This window comes from Propithecus coquereli, unplaced genomic scaffold, assembly GCF_000956105.1.
Source record: "Propithecus coquereli isolate 6110/MARCELLA unplaced genomic scaffold, Pcoq_1.0 Scaffold213, whole genome shotgun sequence".
In the NCBI taxonomy this organism is placed as follows: domain Eukaryota; kingdom Metazoa; phylum Chordata; class Mammalia; order Primates; family Indriidae; genus Propithecus; species Propithecus coquereli.
Window position 1 is genome coordinate 3,432,730 of NW_012146412.1, and position 11,456 is coordinate 3,444,185.

Genomic DNA, 11,456 nt, shown 5'->3' on the forward strand with positions numbered 1-11,456 from the left:
TCTCAAGGAATTATGAAAAATTCAGTTGACAGAATCTACATATAATCTATATTTTTCATATGGTTTCTAAAATTTTACCTCCTCAAATTGTCTCTGATTAGCCTATATTAAAAACCCCTTCCTCCCTACCAAAGTCACTCTCTATTACCATGTTTTGTTTCTTTGAGTTACTCCACCACTTGGTATCATATTCCATATTTATCTATTTGCATATTTCTTCCTTTTCATAAAAGGAAGTTTCCCAGAAAGTTGCAAGATGCCAGATCATTTCCCTTGTTCCTTGCTGAATCCCTAAGATTTAAAAACAGTGCCCACACATAAAAGAGAGGCTCACTGTCTGAATATATACATTTTGGAGTCATGATGATTTTTAGAAACAATTAATAAAAATTATTTTATTTATTTGTTTATTTTTTATTTCAGCATATTATGGGGGTACAAATGGTTAGCTTACATATATTGCCATTGTCCTGCCCGAGTCAGAGCTTCAAGTGTGTCCATCCCCCAGATGGTGCACACTGCACCCATTAGATGTGAATATATCCATCCCCTCCTCCCTCCCCTACCTCCTCAACACTCGATGAATGTTTCTACTATACGTGCATGTAAGTGTTGGTCAATTAATGCCAATTTGATGGTGAGTACATGTGGTGCTTGCTTTTCCATTCCTGTGATACTTCACTTAGTAGAATGGGCTCTAGCTCTATCCAGGATAATACAAGAGGTGCTAGATCATTGTTTTTTGTGGCTGAGTAGTACTCCATGGTATACATATACCACATTTTATTAATCCACTCATGTATTGATGGGCACTTGGGTTGTTTCCTCTATGCAATTGTGAATTGTGCTGCTATAAACATTCTAGTGCAGGTGTCTTTTTTATAGAATGTCTTTTTTTCCTTTGGGTAGATGCCCAGTAATGGGATTGCTGGATCAAATGGTAGTTCTACTTGTATCTCTTTGAGATATCTCCATATTACTTTCCATAGAGGTTGTACTAGTTTGCAGTCCTACCAGCAGTGTATGAGTGTTCCTATCTCTCTGCATCCATGCCAACATTTATCGCGTTGGGACTTTTTGGTAAAAGCCATTCTCACTGGAGTTAAATGATATCTCATTGTGGTTTTGATTTGCATTTTCCTTATGATTAGAGATGTTGAGTAGTTTTTTCATATGTTTATTGCCCATTAGCTTGTCTTCTTTTGAAAAGTTTCTGTTCACATCCTTTGCACACTTTTTAACATGACAAACCCATAGCCAACATCATACTGAATTGGGAAAAATTGAAAGCATTCCCGCTTAGAACTGGAACCAGACAAAGTTGCCTGCTGTCACCACTGCTATTCAATATAGTGCTGGAACTCCTAGTCAGAACAATCAGACAAGAGAAGGAAATCAAGGGCATCCAAATGGGGGCAGAAGAGGTCAAATTATCACTCTTTGCTGATGATATGATTTCATATTTGGAAAACCCCAAAGATTCTGCCATGAGACTATTGGAACTGATAAATGTGGCAAAGTCTCAGGTTACAAAATCAATGTAAGAAAATCAGTAGCATTCCTATACTCCAACAGCAGTCAAACTGAGAACCAAATCAAAGACTCAATACCATTCACAATAGCAATGAAGAAAATAAAATACCTAGGAATATATTTAACTAAGGATGTAAAAGATCTCTACAGGGAGAACAATGAAACACTGAGGAAGAAAATAGAAGAGGATGTAAACAGGTGGAAAACTGTATCATGCTCATGGGTCAGCAGAATCAACATTGTTAGAATGTGTATAACTACCCAAAGTGATCTAAAGATTCAATGCAATCCCTATTAAAATACCAACATCATTTTTCACAGATCTAGAAAAAATAATTCTACACTTCATATAGAACCAGAGAGACTCCATATAGCAAAAGAAATCTTGAGCAAAAAGAACAAATTGGGAGACCAATTTACCCCACCTCAAGCTATACTACAAGGCTATACTAACTAAAACAGCATGATACTGGCACAAAAACAGAGACATAGACCAATGGAACAGAACTGAGAACCTAGATATAAAACCATCCTGCTATAGCCATATAATCTTTGATGAAGTAGACAAAAACATACACTGGGGAAAAGAATCCTTATTCATTAAATGGTTCTGGGAAAATTGGATAGCCATGTTTAGAGGACTGAAACAGGATCCACACCTCTCACCTCTCAGCTTACGGTAGATAACAGACTTAAATCTAATTTAATTTTTATAAGCCAAGAATGTTTTCTGCTTGAAAAGTAAGGTAAAAATAAATGCAACATAAAATTCTAACCATGATTATCCATTTTACTTAAATGAGATTAAAATTTTCAGCCAGGCCTTTATGTTTGAGATTTATATATTTGTAACACATTGATAGTCTGGATAAATTTTGTCACTAAAACAACAATGTAAAATACTTTTGCTTTTCTTTGTATTTTTTATGAACCCCAAATTTTCCGTAAGGATCATTACATAGTTTACAATTATTTTGAGCCACATAGAATAGAACATACCCCCTTCCAACAAAAAACAAACAAAAAAACAAATAAACAAACATAGTGACTGAAGCACATTAGGTGCTTTATCCTTGTCTCACACATGGGAAGTTTGGAGATAGACAGACAGGGCTGGTATAATAGTTTTAAGAAGTCATCAAGGCCCAGGCTACATCTAACCTTCTTCTCCACAGTCCTCAGAAGGGGCTGCCAAAGCTCCAAGCATCACATCCACATTTGGCAGCAGTAATGATGCAGAGGAAACGGACAGAGAGTCACCCTCAAGTTCCCTCCAACATGTGCTTATATCATTTTTTGAAAATCTTGCTTTCATAGTCATGCCTGGCTCCAAGAAAAGCTAAGTAATATATATTTGTGGCTGGTCATATTAATGGTTGGAATAAGGTCGATTTCATTACAATGAAAGAAGGGAAAATGGATGTTGGACAGACATAGAGTCTCTGCGATAATCAGTTACTGCTTTATAATCAGAAATATATGGTGTGCGCATCTATGCAAGTAAAGTTAAAGTAAGACAAAACAAAAATCCTGGTGAAATCCTGCTGCTTGCTGATAATTCATTTACTTTTTCCTAGGTATTTATTCATAAACATGAAAATGGAATTTCCTAAGATTGAAATACAATCTGATATTTGGGACACAGAGATCTTATAGTGATTTCTATGTTTCAGGGAACAGTAGAGTTTTTGTTCATATGTTTTCATATTTCAGGGAAAAAAAGGTGAAGGAAGAAATGATTGTGTTGAGATGGGTAGGAATGTTTTATCTTATGGAGATCCAGGGTGTTTAAAGGACAAGCTGTCAATTTTCTTGTGCTTTATCACAAAGTCACTATACAGAAGAAGCAATGAACTTAAGACAGAATTTGGACGATGTCTTGGAATGGGGATAGAGTAAAGATGGAACTCAGTGACTATAAATGATGAGAAGAGCATTTAATATGTGGTGTTTTCAATTTTCCTATATGCAATTCAAATTACTTCATGTTCTCAATATATTTCTGTTTAATTATACCTCTTCAAAGAAATCATATTTAGCATCCTTTTAGCTGGGGTCTTTGGGAAGACAGTTCTTACATTTTGCTACATGTTTTGCAAGCAGAGGAACTAGCTGCTTTTTTTCCTAATCTATCTGTCAAGATATTTTTTCTAGTGAAGAAACTTGGAAGAGAGAGATACTATCTGCCTCTGGAGCAAAGTTCAGATTTGTTTACTCTCCAGTTTAATAAAGATAATGTCTCTTTCTGTGAAAAAGTTCAGGCAGGCTTATTGTCAATTTCAAAAGATTTGAGTTCCTCGATCTTGGGAATCCTTTTGTGCAAGTATTACCTTGGCCTCTTCCTGGTGCCCTGTAAGAATTGTGGCTTGGTAAACTGGTACAAAATAAATACTCTTTACTGCTCTGAGTAATAAATTATTGCTGTGAGTAATAAACTGTCCATCGTCTCTGATTCAGAAATCTCATATTTTCTGTTGGGCTGGTATTCACGACACTAGCAAGCTAGTGTGTTAGCTGCAAGTAGATTAAGATCTCAGATCTTTATAGTTCTTAACAGAGTTCTCGTCTTAAGATGTATTGGCAGGGAATTTATTAGGTTCACAGTATCTATAACTCCCATATTCCTTTTTGAGGAAATCTAACAATATGACCCTCATTTCCTGATAGTGGTTGTTTGAAGCAGGAGTGAATTTATGTCTACAAGCAGTCATATGTAACCAGCCATGAGCTGGCGGAGATATGATGTAGCCTAATATAGGCAGGCTGCCCAACTATCAGACTCCATCTGAACTAATCTAATCCTCCCTTTCAGGGACATGATTGTGAGATAAACAGAGTGCCACTGGTTCAGAGTGGTGCAAAAGCCAACAGATGCACGGCTAAGTATTAGAATGGGGCGGCATCATTGTGCGTCCTTAAGAGTCAGGTTTTTGAAAAAGTCAAAATTTTCACCACAGCTATTGTTGGACACCTGGGAAAACTGAGCAGTAGTATACATTTCCAGGGTGTGTGATTTCCTTACTTCTCCGTGTTTACTTATAATATCTCCCCTTGACTTAAAGAACGAGACAAGCTGACAAAAGGAACAAAGATGATAACCTTCCCGAATGAAACCTGGGTAAGGGTTTATCTGACATGAGATTTAACTAATCTCTGCTTCTAGTATTTTCTGGATAAAAGGATTTAGAAATCCTGATCTGACAATCAGGTATTAAATCTGCTAGCAACAGATGCTGCTAAAACATGCATTTAAACAGTTTATTCGTGTTGGTACAACATTAGGGTCATTTCAGAATAACTGATTATCATGTGCTGTGGCTTTTCTACCTGTTGTGCTACAACACCTGTCTGTGAGTTAGAAATGATATCCTTGATGATTAATCAGGTAAAATGGAACAACCTCAAAAATCTTAAAAGACGTGTTTGAAAAGCAAAAATTTCATTATTTTATATAACTGACAGTTTTCCAGGCTCAACTTGCACTAGTTAAGAAAGAGAGAGTCAAAATATGTGGATTTTAGCAATAGTTTCTATTTTGGTTATCTAGATTTACTAGATGAAACTTAGTAAAAATTAATAAATGATGGTCTATAGTGGGAAAAGAGTCCCCAGGATTCTGATTCTCTGTACTAAATGAACACTTTGCTGGAGCTGGCAGGGAAGAAAGCTGGCTTAGCTTTACTTGAATACTGTTGATTCAAAATTTAGACCTTCTTGCTGTACCAAATAGCATTTAGTTGGTCATGTACAAGACAACTTGCCTGAGGGGGGAAAAATCTCACTGTCTCACTCTTTAGCACAAATGAATATATGATATAGATAAGGAGAATTAGATTGCCAAATCCTCTGAGTTTCACTAAAATATTAATAAGTAATTGCCAAATACTTCCACAGAGATACGTCTCTCTCTCTCTCTCTCTCTCTCTCTCTCTCTCTCTGTATCTGTGTGGCCATATCTACCCTAGGTCTTGATCTCCTGACATTATTGTTTAATCATCACATAGATCCCTTATATTAAGCCAGACCATTGTTCCTCAAAGAGTGTTTTGTGGAACACAAATTATATTAAATATCCCATGGAAAAATGTTTGGAGATAGTACATTTCAAAATTTGGCATTGTATAATCTGCTGTCATAGATTCACAATGCTAATGACACTGTTTAAGTTTCTGAGAATTTCTACAGCATGAAAATCTGTTCAATTCTTTAACTCAATATTTCCCAATCTTATATAGGAAGGAAATACTTTTTCAAATACTATTTATTAACGTCACACAGAACTAGTGTTCTGTATAGCTGCTTTGCAGTTGAACACTCTATAAGTTGTGATGTGCAAAATGTTTCTCTGTTTTTTTTAATTACAACTGTTCTAATTTCAACCGTAATTTCTGTACTTTGCTGGGTAGTGGGGTGTGATGAAGTAAGGGTAAGAAATCAGTTCAAAAGTGTCATTTTATTGTAATTCTGACCTCTTCAGTTCAAAACAATTTCTGACAGATGTAGACTCTTTTTGGTAAATCCTTACCAGTTCGGAGACTTTTCTTGACAACTCCAATCCTAGATGAAGCTAGGAACAAGTGGGAACTTATTGTTCCTATGATGACCAGGGATAGGATTCTGATCTTAGAACCACCAGTGGTATTAACTTCTCGCTTGAGAGCCTGTCCCCTGGCTGATCTGCTGGAACTGCCGCTGGCGTCTTCACTGATGTATCCATGGTCTGTCCTACTGGTTCCATCAAGATCCTTGATGACCTTGCATCGCCTTGGTTTGTGCGGACACTGAAGACTCCAGGTCTTAGCCAGCATCTGCATCAGTTAATGGGCTTTATCTGCCGATCCAGTAGCCACGCTGTCCTGTGTCAGAGCAGTCCTGTGGCTTTCTGCTAAACTCTTCTCCACTTAGGTTTCTTTCTCCTCTCCTCTGGGACTTGTAGGTATTCCTTGGCCAATTCCACACCACAGAGAAGCATAACTCAGGCCCTCTCTGTGCCTAAACTCCAACACCACGGTTTGCACACCACTCTGGCTGCTTATGAAGGCACACGGGCACCTTTTGAGGTGCTTTCCTCTTGAATTTCCAAACATGAAGCCAGATATATGACTTTCATTTCTAGAGACATTTTCCTTAATATTTCTGAGTCTTCTAAATTATCATCTTGTTTTTTCCCTCCCTTCCCACCTCTTGACCTAAGTTTGACCTCGTGGAGGTTAGGTGGTTGCAATGGAGGAAAACTGCCTGGACTCTGTAGAATAGCAGAGATGTACGTTATCAAAAATGTTAGCTCTGGACACTGAATTCTTGACTTTGAATTTACCTTCTTCTACTTTTAGCTGTGTAAACTTGGGAAAGTTACTTAAACTCTCTACCTTAGTTTCCAGATTTCTGCAGTATGAAGATAATAGCAGAAAGTTGTTGTTAAGATTAAATTAGTAAATATGTACTAAGTGCCCAAAAAGTACCTAGTACATGGAGCTTCTCAATCAAAGTTATCTACTGGCATGATTTCTCTCTGTCTCTCTCTCTCTCTCTCTCTCTCTCTCTGCCCAAATTGTTCTATTTCTGTTTGGACAAGGATGCAATTTTATAATATGTCTTTTTCTCTAACAGCTTTTTCATGGTAAACCTCTATAACAAGTTGTCCTGGCCTAGCACTTAAGGCTATTGTCTTGCTCTGGAAAAAAAAAACAAAGCTATGTAATTTGAGAGTTCACAAGGACCAACGTGTTTACTGTTTTATCTAATATCTTCCCTTCCCTTGAAATTTAAAAAATCATTGATTTAATGTGTCAAGAAGCACTGAGCATTATGATTCAGGGAAAATGAATCCATGGATTATTACTATTAGAAATATATCTATTATATGTGGAACACAGATTGGGAAATTCTGAATTAAATTAGCATTTGAATGTATTAGGAAGGAAATGTACCTTTTCTTTGTCCTGCTTTTCTCTCTGTCTTTTGGGGAGGGAGTTTCTGCCCCTATCTCGTCCTTCTCTGCTTATCTATATTTCTAATTCCTCCCTCAACAAAGAAAAAGTTGTTAATCTTAGTCACCAGACCATATTATATAGGTGGATTGGGTTAGTATGGTTTTTATTATTATTATTATTTCAGCATATTACAGGGGTACAAATGTTTAGGTTACATATATTGCCTTTGCCCTACCTGAGTCAGAGCTTCAAGTGTGGCCATCCCCCAGAGGGTGTGCACTGCACCCGTTAGGTGTGAATATACCCATCCCTCCTCTTGTCTGCCCAACACCCGATGAATGTTACTACTATACATGCACTTAAGTGATGATCAGTTAATACCAATTTGATGGTGAGTACATGTAGGAGCCAATCCCATTTCTAAGCACAACTTGGGCACAGCTGCCTTCTAGAAGCAGACCCTGTCATTCCTGAGAGTTGTTTCGGCTTCTCCAAGTGATTGGTGGGAGAGACAGTCCTGCCATACCTAGTTACACCAACTGCTCATCAAGTGGGTTCAGAGTCTGTTGAAAGCAAGGAGAGAACAGGCTTTAAGCCAGCCTGTTGCTGGTACAAGTAGGCCATCAGCCAGAATATTGGCAGAGCCCTAGAGCGGGGAAGCAAAGAGCTCAAGAAGAAAAGGGAGCAGCTCTTTGCATGCTTATTTTTCTTCATTTTTAACCAGGTGAGAGACTTAATACAAAGTCATATGACTGAAAATGGCGTGGATTCGTTACTCTTGGAATTTAAAAATTCTACCAATGATGTGTCTGGTCATGAAGAGATTGCCTGGAAAGAGAGAACTTCTTGTAGCAGGTGGATGCATTCATTTTCAATATAAATATAAAGGATTTTTCTCCCATTTTTACTCATAAGAGTAATTTGCTATGATAATTTTGTTCTTCAAAGCTGAACTTTCTTGACCAACCTGAAGGTGAATGATAATGGTATTATTTGACCTAACTCTGAGTTTCCAAGGATGAATGTTATTTAAGGCAATAGCTAGAGATTGATTCCTTTTTAGAATTTCAGCCTGCTCTCATTCTTTGGCATAATTTTGAAAACTTTGCTAATGTGACCACCCCTCTTGTTAAATGTGTATTTCAGTTTTACATTTTACATACTAGATTTCTGTTTAAACTTGTCCTTTTCCTTCTTCAGATTAAAAGAAATCAATCTTTATAAAGGAATACATTCTGAATAAGCATATTATTTTATTACTGTAATCACATTGAAAGAGGCTGAATGTCAGACAGATTCTGAAAAAAATCAGAAATCAAATCTGAAGGTGTGCCTTTTTTAATATCTACTTTTCCAATTCAGCATTTATGCCAAAGGGGGGAAAAATGATCAATGCTAGTATACCTTGGCAGCACCTTTTCTCTTTTTCTTTATTTTTAAAAAATTTTAAATTTTCAATCATTATGGGTTCATAATAGTTGTATATAGTTATAAGGTGCATGTGATGTTCTGATACAGGCACACAATGTGAATTAATCACATCAGGGTAATTGGGGCATCCATCACCTTAGACATTTATCGTTTCTTTCTGTCAGGAACATTCCAATTTAATTCTTTTAGTTATTTTAAAGTGTACCCTAACTTATTGTTGATTGTACTCACTTTGTTGTGCTATCAAATGTTGTTCATTCTATCTGACTGTGTTTTACACTCATTAACCATCCCCACTTTATCCCTCTCCGCTACCCTTCCCAGCCTCTGGTACCTGTCATTCTACTCTCTGTCTCCATGAAGTCAATTATTTTCAATATTTAGCTCTCACATATGAGTTAGAATATTTGAGATTTGTCTTTCTGTATGGCACTTTTTCTCTCAAAAGCTTCTCTATAAGTAACTTTACAAAATAGAATTACTACACTCAAAATGGAATGACAAAAAATTTTGTGGTGAAGAAGTCAATTACGTCCCTTAGCCATGTTGCCCTTTCTTGAGGAGGCACCAAAAGCAGGTTGGTATTGACCTCTGTTAAATTAGTTTTAAGAAATTAGCATCGTGGACTCAATCCTGTTAATACCCACAAAATAAGAAAGAAAAGGAGATAGGGAACTTGGTCAAATATCCGTTTGGCTAAATGTGTTTAAAAATATAGAATAAATGTGTCTTCATCACAGTCTTTTGAGGGTGGAATTACAAGATTGTTTTTAGAAATTTATATTGTGTAATTTCTATTTTCATTTAACACTTTGGTTATGGAGAACATTCTTTGTGCGCAGCACTATGCTGGGCTCCGAGAGAGTGATGCAGATGTGGAGAATCGACAGTTTGGCTGGGGAGAGAGTGTGGAGTGTGAAAGCGGATTTCATCCCAGGGATGCAAGAAAGAGCGTTTTATAACAATGTGAAGTTACAAATGTTTGCATTGGTTTGGGTGAAACAGAGCAGAAGTGCACAAGGAGAGGTCTAAATCAAACATAGGGTGTGGCACAATGTCACTGCCCTCCTTCTGTCACCTTTCGCCACCCTGACCCAGCCTGTTGCTGTTCGTCCACCTTAACCCTTTCCCCTGGTGTGCCTGGCTGCTGTCATTTCCTGGAGGTGGTACCTTCGCCTGTCCTCTCTGCTGCTGACTTAGATGCCCCTTCTAAGTTCTGTATCTTATCCTCCACAGGATAGTTGCAGCCCACATTGCATAAGTTCTCTGGAGGCAGGTAATTTATCTCACTCCTCATTTATCCAAAAGTAATGAATAGCATCTATTATATACTTCGGATCTCACCAATTGGCTAGAATGAACAGGAATGACTTTTGGATGGAGATAAACCACAGAGAGTGAAGTATGGAGAACTTTACTACATGCTATGATGAATCGTCTTCACCTGTTGTTAGGATTGTCAGAATCAAATCAAAACGCATGAGATCATTTAAGCAGAACTATTGAGGGATATAAGTTCTATTAAATTCTATTTTTCTCTAGGATAAGAAAAGGATTACTATCATTAAACACATACTCATAAACACCTCTCCAAACTATATATTGAATATTTCATGACTTTTTGTTATTTGTCATTATTAGAGTTGGTGCTTGTGGGCTCTTCACATAATTGGCTTTGTTAAAGTAAGTTATAAATAGTATGTTCAAGGAATTTGATCTAGTTCAGAGTATTTTGGCATTCCTACCAGTTTAGTTTCATGCTGGGAATCCTTTGTTTTCCAGTACTAGTACATGTGCAGGCAGACTTGTCCACAGCTGTGTTAAAGTTGGTAACGACGGTCTGCAGGTTTAAGACTGACTTCGTGCTGGTTCGGTCGGACAGTTCATCACAGCCAGTAATTTACATAGACTTGTATCAGTCTATGTAATTTACAATTTACAAGTCTAATTTACATAGACTTGTATCAGTCATGCCCATTATCACCGGTTCATTCAAGAAAAGAATTGGTCAAATGCATAGGCTCTGACGAGGACACACATCAGTCAACAATATTTTTTCTTTCCATCTCTTTTCTAGACTTGGGTTCAGGGATGTGAATATTAGTAAAATATTAAACAATCAAAAGAATTCATGTGCGAAATAGCGTGTCTGTTTTATAATGAGCATAAAATTGTGTTTAGCTATAAAAAGGATTTAAACACCTTGTGAGATTATTACTAAGGTAACAGAAGAGCCAAAAATAAATTGCTTCAAACTAATGTAGACATTTCTTTTTGCTTTGTTCTTTTTCATACTATTTTATTATCTACTCAGAACCACTCAATATTCAGAGTCCAAGTAGGAACAAAGAGTTATAACCACCCTTCAAACCTATCAAAATGTCTGTTTCTCTTCAAGTGATTAAAATGATAGTTTGTTTAACCTATAAAGACCATGCTTTATTTTGGGGTTTACCTTTTAATTAAAACATCTTTTAAATAGTGGTGGCAAATTTTTTATTTTGGGAAACTCACCTTCCTTATTGATGTCGTCAAATAGCACATCGCTCATCAATTTAT